Raw genomic sequence first — 11,397 nt, forward strand, 5'->3', positions numbered from 1 at the left:
GTTCCTGTGCACCTTTAATGATGTTGCTCCACTTAAGAATACAATCATTAGGGACAAAAAATTAGTACCTTGGTATAATGAGCACATTCACAATTTAAATCAAACACCCTCCTCACATGATGCAGAAAAGATGGTCCATGCATTTATTACATCAAGATTGGACTACTGTAATGCAGTAATATCTGGTGGTAACATTAAGCACTCCAAGTGGATACAAAAGAAAAGGTTTTTATTGGCTCCCAGTGCTCCAGTGCAAAAGAAAAACCACATCCCATCAAAAACATACAAAAATGTTCAAAAAAGGAAAATTTAGCATTTACAAGAATAAAAGTCCAGCAATCATAAATTCTCCAATATCAATCAACTTCAAAACATCACTCTTGAATTTTCCCTTAAAAACTTAAATATGGAAAAACAGCAAATGAGGTGAAGTCACTTCCTGTCTTTGGGCAGGCATATTCCCCATAAAAGTCCCCTTTAACACACGACGGTTTCTTTTCCCTCCAAAACAACATGGAAGTCTCTCCACAAAAATAATCACAGGTATGTTATTTTTCTCTTAATCTACTTTTGTCTTACCTACTTCAATCAAATATACAGACTTTTCTGGCTAGATAAACATTATACTTAAACTCTAGTAACATATTATAAGAATAATATTTCATCTCAAATATTTACAATACATTTCTATAATACATTTCACTCATACTGTGTACAACATCTGTATCTGTATCACTCCAACACTCAGAAAACAAAATGAAAAACCTTTCAGTTTCCAAAGATTTCCACCTTTAATGTGTAGATTTGTACAGAGTTTAACACAGTGAGGTTATGATTCCACAGCATGTGTAACTTGTAGAACAGTATTTATGTCATATGTACAGAAATCAACTGCAGCTCAGTCTATTATTTGAACATCATTTATTGTGTGTGTGAGAGAGAGAGAGGGAGAGGTTTAAAGTGTCTGTGTGAGTGTGTGTGTGTGTGTGTGTGTGTGTGTGTGTGTGTGAAAGAGAGTGAGAGGTATAGAGTGAATGACAGAGAGAGATGTGTAGCGTGTATGTGTGAGAAGTGTGTGCGTGTGTGTGTGTATGTGTATGAGAGAAAGTTACAGGTGTATTTTGTGTGTGTGTGTGTGTGTGTGTGTGTGTGAGAGAGAGAGAGAGAGGTGTTTTGTGTGTGTGTGTGTGCATACGTTTGTGTAAGAGACTTGTAGTGTGTGTGTGTGTGTGTGTCACAGAGATGTACTGTGTGTGTGTGTGTGTGAGAGAGGTGTGTGTTCGTGTGTGTGTATGACAGACAGGTGTAGTGTGTGTAAGAGACAGAGAAAGATGTGTAGCGTTTATGTGTGAGAACGAAGTGTAGTGTGTGTAAGAGTGTGTGTGAGAGAGGTGTGTGTGTATGTGTGTAAGAGAAAGATACAGGTGTATTTTGTAGTATTGTGTGTGTGTGTGTGTGAGAGAGAGAGAGAGAGAGAGAGAGGGGTGAGAGAGAGAGTGTGTGTGTGTGTGTGTCACAGAGATTTGTACTGTTTGTGTGTGTGAGAGAGGTGTGTGTGAGAGAGGTGTGTGTGAGAGAGGTGTGTGTGTGTGTGTGTGTGTGTGTGTGTGTGAGAGAGAGAGATGTACTGTGTGTTTGTGTGTGTGAGAGGTGTGTGCTTGTGTGTGTGTATGACAGAAAGAGACAGGTGTAGTGTGTGTAAGAGACAGAGAAAGATGTGTACCGTGTATGTGTGAGAAAGAACTGTAGTGTGTGTGAGAGAGAGGTGTCTGTGTATGTGTGAGTGTGTGTGTGCATACATTTGCGTAAGAGACTTGTAGTGTGTGTGTGTGTGTGTGTGTGTGTGTGTGTGTGTGTGTGTGTGACACAGAGAGATCTACTGTGTGTTTGTGTGTGTAAGAGTGTGTGTGAGTGAGAGGTGTGTCTGTGTATGTGTGTGAGTGTGTGAGAGAGAGAAAGAGAGAGGTGGTGTGTGTGCGTTCGTGTGTGTGTGTGAGTGTGTGAGAGAGAGAAAGAGAGAGGTGGTGTGTGTGCGTTCGTGTGTGTGTGTGTGTGAGAGAGAGAGAGAGAGAGAGAGACAGGTATATTATGTGTGTGTATGTGACAGGCTGTGTGTGTGTGTATGTGAGAGACGTGTAGAGTGCATGTTTGTGTGTGAAAGACAAAGTATGTGTGTGTGCGTGTGAGAGAGAGAGAGAGGTGGATTGTGTATGCGTTTGTGTGAAAGAAGTGTATTATGTGTGTGTTACGGAGAGATGTACTGTGTGTTTGTGAGTGAGTGGTGTGTGTGAGAGTGAGAGGTATAGAGTGTATGACAGAGAGATGTGTAGCGTGTATGTGTGAGAAGGAAGTGTAGTGTGTGTAAGAGTGTGTGTGAGAGAGAGCTGTGTATGTGTGTGAGAAAGATACAGGTGTATTTTGTGGTATTTTGTGTGTGTGTCTGTGTGAGAGAGAGACACACACACACAAGGGTGTAGTGTGTGTGTGTGTGTGTGTGTGTGTGTGTGTGTGCGCACGCCCATGTGTGAAGAGAGAAGTGCAGAGTGTGTTTGTGTGTGAGAGAAAGAGCAAAGTGTGTGTGTGTGTGTGTGTGTGTGTGTGTGTGTGTGTGTGTGTGTGTGTGTGTGTGTGTGTGTGTGTGTGTGTGTGTGTGGCAGAGAGAAAGAGAGAGGTGTGTGTGTATGTGTAAGGAAATGTGTGTATTATGATGTCCACTAGTTGTGTGTGTAGAGGAGTGTGTGTGAGAGATAAGGGTGTATTTTGTGTGAGTGTGTGCGTGCGCGTGCAAGAGAGGTGTAGAGTGCGAGTGTGTGTGTGAGAGAAAGAGCAAAGTGTGTGTGTGTGTGTGTGTGTGTGTGTGTGTGTGTGTGTGTGTGTGTTTTATACTCAGCAGGCATGTGTGTATGATGTCCACCAGTTGTGTGTTTCCCTGCAGACTCAGGTGTTCCTCCAGGACACAGGAGGCTATTCTAGCTCACACACACACACTGAGGAGTTATAATACACCATAAACCCAAACCCAAACCCTGCATAGAGGGGCTCAGTGAATGTGGAGTGGAGTGTGTGTAAGTGTGTGAGTGTGTGTGTGTGAGAGGAGACGCTGTAGAAGGACAGAGTGCCGGCGGGCCAGTCCAGATACACTCCTACTCTGTTGGAGCTGGAGGGGGCAGAGATGACAGTTCTCTTATTATTGTGCCAGACAGTGTAACTGTTATCAGAGCAGCTCAGCCTCCAGGACTTTATATTACATCCAAACACACAGTCATCACTGCCTCCTTTCCTGCTGATTCCTTTATATGTCACTGATATATCAGCCCCCCTCCCACTCCACTCAACCTCCCAGTAACAGCGTCCAGTCAGACTCTCTCTACACACAACCTGATACCAGTAATCAAATCTCTCTGGATGATCAGGATACGACTGCTGCTGCTCCCACACCCACGTCACCTTTCTGTTCCCCTCAGACAGAGAGAGACGTGTGTGTGCTGTGTTTGGGTCCAGTGTGAGGTCACATGCATCTGCACACAAGAAGACACATTAGAGGAGAGATCACAAATACTGTGTATGTGTGTGTGTGAGTGTGTGTGTGAGTGTGTGTGAGTGTGTGTGAGTGTGTGTGAGTGTGTGTGAGTGTGTGTGAGTGTGTGTGTGTGTGTGTGAGTGTGTGTGTGTGTGTGTGTGAGTGTGTGTGTGTGTGAGTGTGTGTGTGTGTGAGTGTGTGTGTGTGAGTGTGTGTGTGTGAGTGTGTGTGTGTGTGTGTGTGTGAGTGTGAGTGAGTGTGTGTGTGAGTGAGTGTGTGTATGAGTGAGTGTGTGAGTGAGTGTGTGTGTGTGTGTGTGTGTGTGTGTGTGTGTGTGTGTGTGTGTGTGAGTGTGTGAGTGTGTGAGTGTGTGAGTGTGTGAGTGTGTGAGTGAGTGTGTGTGTGTGTGTGTGTGTGTGTGTGTGTGTGTGTGTGTGAGTGTGTGAGTGTGTGAGTGTGTGAGTGTGTGAGTGTGTGAGTGTGTGTGTGTGTGTGAGTACATTTCCTTCTTACATTTTCTTAGTCCTGGTTTGATTCTCATCTCCCCTGCGTGCTCCACCCTAAAGAAACACACACACACACACACACACACACACACACACAGATACACACACACACGCAGATACACACACACACACAGATAAAAGTTCTGTCTCTCTCTCTCTCTCACACACACAGATAATAGTTCTGTCTCTCTCTCTCTCTCACACACACAGATAATAGTTCTGTCTCTCTCTCTCTCTCTCTCTCTCACACACAGATAATAGTTCTCTCTCTCTCTCGGGCTCACACAGATAATAGTTCTGTCTCTCTCTATCTCTCTCTCTCTCTCACACACAAAGATAATAGTTCTGTCTCTCTCTTTCTCTCTCTCTCTCACACAGATAATAGTTCTCTCTCTCTCTCACAGATAATAGTTCTGTCTCTCTCTCTCTCACACGGATAATAGTTCTGTCTCTCTCTCTCTCACAAACACAGAGATAATAGTTCTGTCTCTCTCGCTTTCTCTCTCTCTCTCTCTCACAGACAGATAAGTTCTGTCTCTCTCTCTCTCTCTGTCTCACAGATAATAGTTCTGTCTCTCTCTCTCTCTCTCACACAGATAATAGTTCTGTCGCTCTCTCTCTCTCTCTCTCTCTCTCTCTCTCTCTGTCTCACAGATAATAGTTCTGTCTCTCTCTCTCTCTCTCTCTCTCTCTCTCTCACACACACAAAGATAATAGTCCTATCTCTCTCTCTCTCTCACGGATAATAGTTCTGTCTCTCTCTCTCTCTCTCTCTCTCTCTCTCACACACACAGATAATAGTTCTGTCTCTCTCTCTCTCTCACACACAGATAATAGTTCTGTCGCTCTCTCTCTCTCTCACACAGATAATAGTTCTGTCGCTCTCTCTCTCTCTCTCACACACAGATAATAGTTCTGTCTCTCTCTATCTCTCTCTCTCTCTCACACAAAGATAATAGTTCTGTCTCTCTCTCTCTCTCTCTCTCTCTCACACACAGATAATAGTTCTGTCTCTCTCTCTCACACACACACACAGATAATAGTTCTGTCTCTCTCTCTCTCTCTCTCACACACAGATAATAGTTCTGTCGCTCTCTCTCTCTCTCTCTGTCTCACAGATGATAGTTCTGTCTCTCTCTCTCCCTCTCTCTCTCTCTCTCTCTCTCTCTCTCGGGCTCACACAGATAATAGTTCTGTCTCTCTCTCTCTCTCTCTCTCTCTCTCTCTCTCTCTCTCTCTCTCTCTCTCTCTCGGGCTCACACAGATAATAGTTCTGTCTCTCCCTCTCTCTCTCTCTCTCACACACACAGATAATAGTTCTGTCTCTCTCTCTCTCACACACAGATAATAGTTCTGTCGCTCTCTCTCTCACGCAGAGATAATAGTTCTGTCTCTCTCTCTCTCTCTCTCTCTCTCTCACACACACACACACACACACACACACACAGATAATAGTTCTGTCTCTCTCTCTCACACACACAGATAATAGTTCTGTCTCTCTCTCTCTCTCTCACACACAGATAATAGTTCTGTCGCTCTCTCTCTCTCTCTCACACGGATAATAGTTCTGTCTCTCTCTATCTCTCTCTCTCTCTCACACACAAAGATAATAGTTCTGTCTCTCTCTCTCTCTCTCTCTCTCTCTCTCACACACAGATAATAGTTCTGTCTCTCTCTCACACACACACAGATAATAGTTCTGTCTCTCTCTCTCTCACACGGAAAATAGTTCTGTCTCTCTCTCTCTCTCTCTCTCACACACACACACACACACACACACACACACACACACAGATAATAGTTCTGTCTCTCTCTCTCTCACACACACAGATAATAGTTCTGTCTCTCTCTCTCTCTCTCACACACAGATAATAGTTCTGTCTCTCTCTCACACACACGGATAATAGTTCTGTCTCTCTCTCACACACACGGATAATAGTTCTGTCTCTCTCTCTCTCACACAGAGATAATAGTTCTGTCTCTCTCTCTCTTTCTCTCTCTCTCACACACAGATAATAGTTCTGTCGCTCTCTCTCTCTCTCACAAACACACGGATAATAGTTCTGTCGCTCTCTCTCTCACACAGAGATAATAGTTCTGTCTCTCTCTCTCTCTCTCTCTCTCACACACAGATAATAGTTGTCTCTCTCTCTCACACACACAGATAATAGTTCTGTCGCTCTCTCTCTCTCTCTCACACACACAGATAATAGTTCTGTCTCTCTCTCTCTCTCTCTCACACGGATAATAGTTCTGTCTCTCTCTCTCTCACACGGAAAATAGTTCTGTCTCTCTCTCTCTCTCTCTCTCTCACACACACACACACACAGATAATAGTTCTCTCTCTCTCTCTCACACACACAGATAATAGTTCTGTCTCTCTCTCTCACACACACACAGAGATAATAGTTCTGTCTCTCTTTCTCTCTCACACACAGATAATAGTTCTGTCGCTCTCTCTCTCTCTCTCTCTCTCTCTCTCTGTCTCACAGATAATAGTTCTGTCTCTCTCTCTCCCTCTCTCTCTCTCGGGCTCACACAGATAATAGTTCTGTCTCTCTCTCTCTCACACACACAGATAATAGTTCTCTCTCTCTCTCTCTCTCTCTCTCACACACGGATAATAGTTCTCTCTCTCTCTCTCACACACAGATAATAGTTGTCGCTCTCTCTCTCTCTCTCTCTCTCACAAACACACAGATAATAGTTCTGTCTCTCTCTCTCTCTCTCACACGGATAATAGTTCTGTCGCTCTCTCTCACACAGAGATAATAGTTCTGTCTCTCTCTCTCTCTCTCTCACACACACACACACACACACAGATAATAGTTCTGTCTCTCTCTCTCACACACACAGATAATAGTTCTGTCTCTCTCTCTCTCTCTCACACACAGATAATAGTTCTGTCTCTCTCTATCTCTCTCTCACACAAAGATAATAGTTCTGTCTCTCTCTCTCTCACACAGATAATAGTTCTGTCTCTCTCTCTCTCACACACAGATAATAGTTCTGTCTCTCTCTCTCTCTCACACAGATAATAGTTCTGTCTCTCTCTCTCTCACACAGATAATAGTTCTGTCTCTCTCTCTCTCACACGGATAATAGTTCTGTCTCTCTCTCTCTCTCACACACAGATAATAGTTCTGTCTCTCTCTCTCTCTCACACACAGATAATAGTTCTGTCTCTCTCTCTCTCTCTCTCTCACACACAGATAATAGTTCTGTCTCTCTCTCTCTCTCACACACAGATAATAGTTCTGTCTCTCTGTCTCTCACACACAGATAATAGTTCTGTCTCTCTCTCTCTCACACGGATAATAGTTCTGCCGCTCTCTCTCTCTCTCTCTCACAGAGAGATAATAGTTCTGTCTCTCTCTCACACACACAGATAATAGTTCTCTCTCTCTCTCACACACACAGATAATAGTTCTGTCTCTCTCTCTCTCTCTCACACACACAGATAATAGTTCTGTCTCTCTCTCTCTCTCACACACAGATAATAGTTCTGTCGCTCTCTCTCTCTCTCTCTCACACACACAGATAATAGTTCTGTCTCTCTCTCTCTCACACGGATAATAGTTCTGTCTCTCTCTATCTCTCTCTCTCTCACACACAAAGATAATAGTTCTGTCTCTCTCTCTCTCTCACACACAGATAATAGTTCTGTCTCTCTCTCACACACACACAAATAATAGTTCTGTCTCTCTCTCTCTCACATGGAAAATAGTTCTGTCTCTCTCTCTCACACGGAAAATAGTTCTGTCTCTCTCTCTCTCTCTCTCTCACACACACACACACACACACACACACACACACACACACACACAGATAATAGTTCTGTCTCTCTCTCTCTCTCTCACACACACAGATAATAGTTCTGTCTCTCTCTCTCTCTCTCACACACACACAGATAATAGTACTGTCTCTCTCTCTCTCTCTCTCTCACACACAGATAATAGTTCTGTCTCTCTCTCTCTCTCTCTCACACACACACACACACACACACACACACACAGATAATAGTACTGTCTCTCTCTCTCTCTCTCTCACACACAGATAATAGTTCTGTCTCTCTCTCTCTCTCTCTCACACACACACACACACACACACACACACACACAGATAATAGTACTGTCTCTCTCTCTCTCTCTCACACACACAGATAATAGTTCTGTCTCTCTCTCTCTCTCACACACACACACACACACACACACACACACACACACAGATAATAGTTCTGTCTCTCTCTCTCTCTCTCTCTCTCTCTCACACACACAGATAATAGTTCTGTCTCTCTCTCTCTCTCTCACACACACACAGATAATAGTTCTGTCTCTCTCTCTCTCTCTCTCTCTCTCTCACACACACACAGATAATAGTACTGTCTCTCTCTCTCTCTCTCTCTCTCTCTCTCTCTCTCACACACACAGGTAATAGTTCTGTCTCGCTCTCTCTCTCACACACAGATAATAGTTCTGTCTCTCTCTCACACACACACAGATAATAGTTCTGTCTCTCTCTCTCTCTCTCTCACACACACAGATAATAGTTCTGTCTCTCTCTGTCTCTCACACGGAAAATAGTTCTCTGTCTCTCTCTCTCTCTCTCTCTCACAAACAGATAATAGTTCTGTCTCTCTCTCTCTCTCACGCACACAGATAATAGTTCTGTCTCTCTCTCTCTCTCTCTCTCTCACACACACACAGATAATAGTTCTGTCTCTCTCTCTCTCTCTCTCTCTCACACACACAGATAATAGTTCTCTCTCTCTCTCTCTCACACGGAAAATAGTTATCTGTCTCTCTCTCACAAACACACAGATAATAGTTCTGTCTCTCTCTCTCTCTCTCTCTCTCTCTCTCTCACACGGATAATAGTTCTGTCTCTCTCTCTCTCTCTCTCACACGGATAATAGTTCTGTCTCTCTCTCTCTCTCGGGCTCACACAGATAATAGTTCTGTCTCTCTCTCTCTCTCGGGCTCACACAGATAATAGTTCTGTCTCTCTCTCTCTCACACACATACACACACACACACACACACACACAGATAATAGTTCTCTCTCTCTCTCTCTCACACGGATAATAGTTCTGTCTCTCTCTCTCTCACACACAGATAACAGTTCTGTCTCTCTCTCTCTCACACGGATAATAGTTCTCTCTCTCTCTCTCTCACACGGAAAATAGTTCTGTCTCTCGCTCTCTCTCTCACACGGATAATAGTTCTGTCTCGCTCTCTCTCTCTCACACGGATAATAGTTCTGTCTCGCTCTCTTTCTCACACGGATAATAGTTCTGTCTCTCTCTCTATCTCACACGGAAAATAGTTCTGTCTCTCGCTCTCTCTCTCTCTCTCACACGGATAATAGTTCTGTCTCTCGCTCTCTCTCTCTCACACGGATAATAGTTCTGTCTCTCTCTCACACACACACAGATAATAGTTCTCTCTCTCTCTCTCTCTCTCTCACACACAGATAATAGTTCTCTCTCTCTCTCTCTCTCTCTCACACAGAAAATAGTTATCTGTCTCTCTCTCTCACAAACACACAGATAATAGTTCTGTCTCTCTCTCACAAACACACAGATAATAGTTCTGTCTCTCTCTCTCTCTCTCTCACACGGATAATAGTTCTGTCTCTCTCTCTCTCTCTCACACGGATAATAGTTCTGTCTCTCTCTCTCTCTCTCTCTCTCGGGCTCACACAGATAATAGTTCTCTCGCTCTCTCTCTCTCTCTCTCTCTCTCTCACACACACACACAGATAATAGTTCTCTCTCTCTCTCACAAACACACAGATAATAGTTCTGTCTCTCTCTCTCTCTCTCTCTCTCACACGGAAAATAGTTCTGTCTCTCTCTCTCTCTCACACGGAAAATAGTTCTGTCTCGCTCTCTCTCTCTCTCACACGGATAATAGTTCTGTCTCTCTCTCTCTCTCTCTCTCTCTCTCACACACACACAAATAATAGTTCTGTCTCTCTCTCTCTCTCACACACAGATAATAGTTCTGTCTCTCTCTCTCTCTCTCTCTCTCTCTCTCACACGGATAATAGTTCTGTCTCTCTCTCTCTCTCTCTCTCTCTCTCTCACATGGATAATAGTTCTGTCTCTCTCTCACACAGACACAGATAATAGTTCTGTTTCTCTCTCTCTCTCTCACACACAAAGATAACAGTTCTGTTTCTCTCTCTCTCTCTCACACACAAAGATAATAGTTCTGTCTCTCTCTCTCTCTCTCTCTCTCTCTCTCTCACACGGATAATAGTTCTGTCTCTCTCTCTCTCTCTCTCTCACATGGATAATAGTTCTGTCTCTCTCGCACACACACACAAATAATAGTACTGTCTCTCTATCTCTCACACACAGATAATAGTTCTGTCTCTCTCTCTCTCTTACACGGAAAATAGTTCTGTATCTCTCTCTCTCTCTCTCACACGGATAATAGTTCTGTCTCTCTCTCTCTCTCTCACACGGAAAATAGTTCTGTCTCTCGCTCTCTCTCTCTCACACGGATAATAGTTCTGTCTCGCTCTCTCTCTCTCTCACACACACACAGATACTAGTTCTGTCTCTCTCTCTCTCTCTCTCTCTCTCTCTCTCACACACAGATAATAGTTCTCTCTCTCTCTCTCTATCTCACACAGAAAATAGTTATCTGTCTCTCTCTCTCTCAGAAACACAGATAATAGTTCTGACTCTCTCTCTCTCTCTCTCACGGATAATAGTTCTGTCTCTCTCTCTCTCTCTCGGGCTCACACAGATAATAGTTCTGTCTCTCTCTCTCTCACACACAGATAACAGTTCTGTCTCTCTCTCTCTCTCACACGGATAACAGTTCTGTCTCTCTCTCTCTCACACGGAAAATAGTTCTGTCTCTCTCTCTCTCACACGGAAAATAGTTCTGTCTCTCTCTCTATCTCTCTCACACGGATAATAGTTCTGTCTCTCTCTCTCTCTCTCTCTCTCACACGGATAATAGTTCTGTCTCTCTCTCTCTCACACGGATAATAGTTCTCTCTCTCACACACACACAGAGATAATAGTTCTGTCTCTCTCTCTCTCTCTCTCACACGGAAAATAGTTCTCTGTCTCTCTCTCTCTGTCTCTCTCTCTCTCTCACAAACACACAGATAATAGTTCTGTCTCTCACACACAGATAATAGTTCTGTCTCTCTCTCTCTCTCTCTCTCTCTCACATGGATAATAGTTCTGTCTCTCTCTCTCTCTCACACACAGATAATAGTTCTGTCGCTCTCTCTCTCTCTCTCACAAACACACAGATAATAGTTCTGTCTCTCTCTCTCTCTCACACGGATAATAGTTCTGTCTCTCTCTCTCTCTCTGACACGGATAATAGTTCTCTCTCTCTCTCT

The 11,397-nt window shown here is 43.7% G+C and overlaps 1 long non-coding RNA gene across 1 annotated transcript; it reads right to left on the minus strand.

The window, feature by feature from the left end:
- Window positions 1–212: 212 nt before the first annotated feature.
- Window positions 213–4,090, minus strand: LOC145657434 (uncharacterized). Its single transcript, XR_014123090.1, has 2 exons — window positions 4,034–4,090; window positions 213–3,518 (listed from the first exon to the last, which is right to left on the minus strand). It is a non-coding gene; the product is annotated as an uncharacterized LOC145657434 (long non-coding RNA).
- Between the last annotated feature and the right edge of the window lie 7,307 nt (window positions 4,091–11,397).

The sequence above is a fragment of the Electrophorus electricus genome, chromosome 1 (genome assembly GCF_041902795.1).
Source record: "Electrophorus electricus isolate QZ-2024a chromosome 1, ASM4190279v1, whole genome shotgun sequence".
Lineage (NCBI taxonomy): Eukaryota > Metazoa > Chordata > Actinopteri > Gymnotiformes > Gymnotidae > Electrophorus > Electrophorus electricus.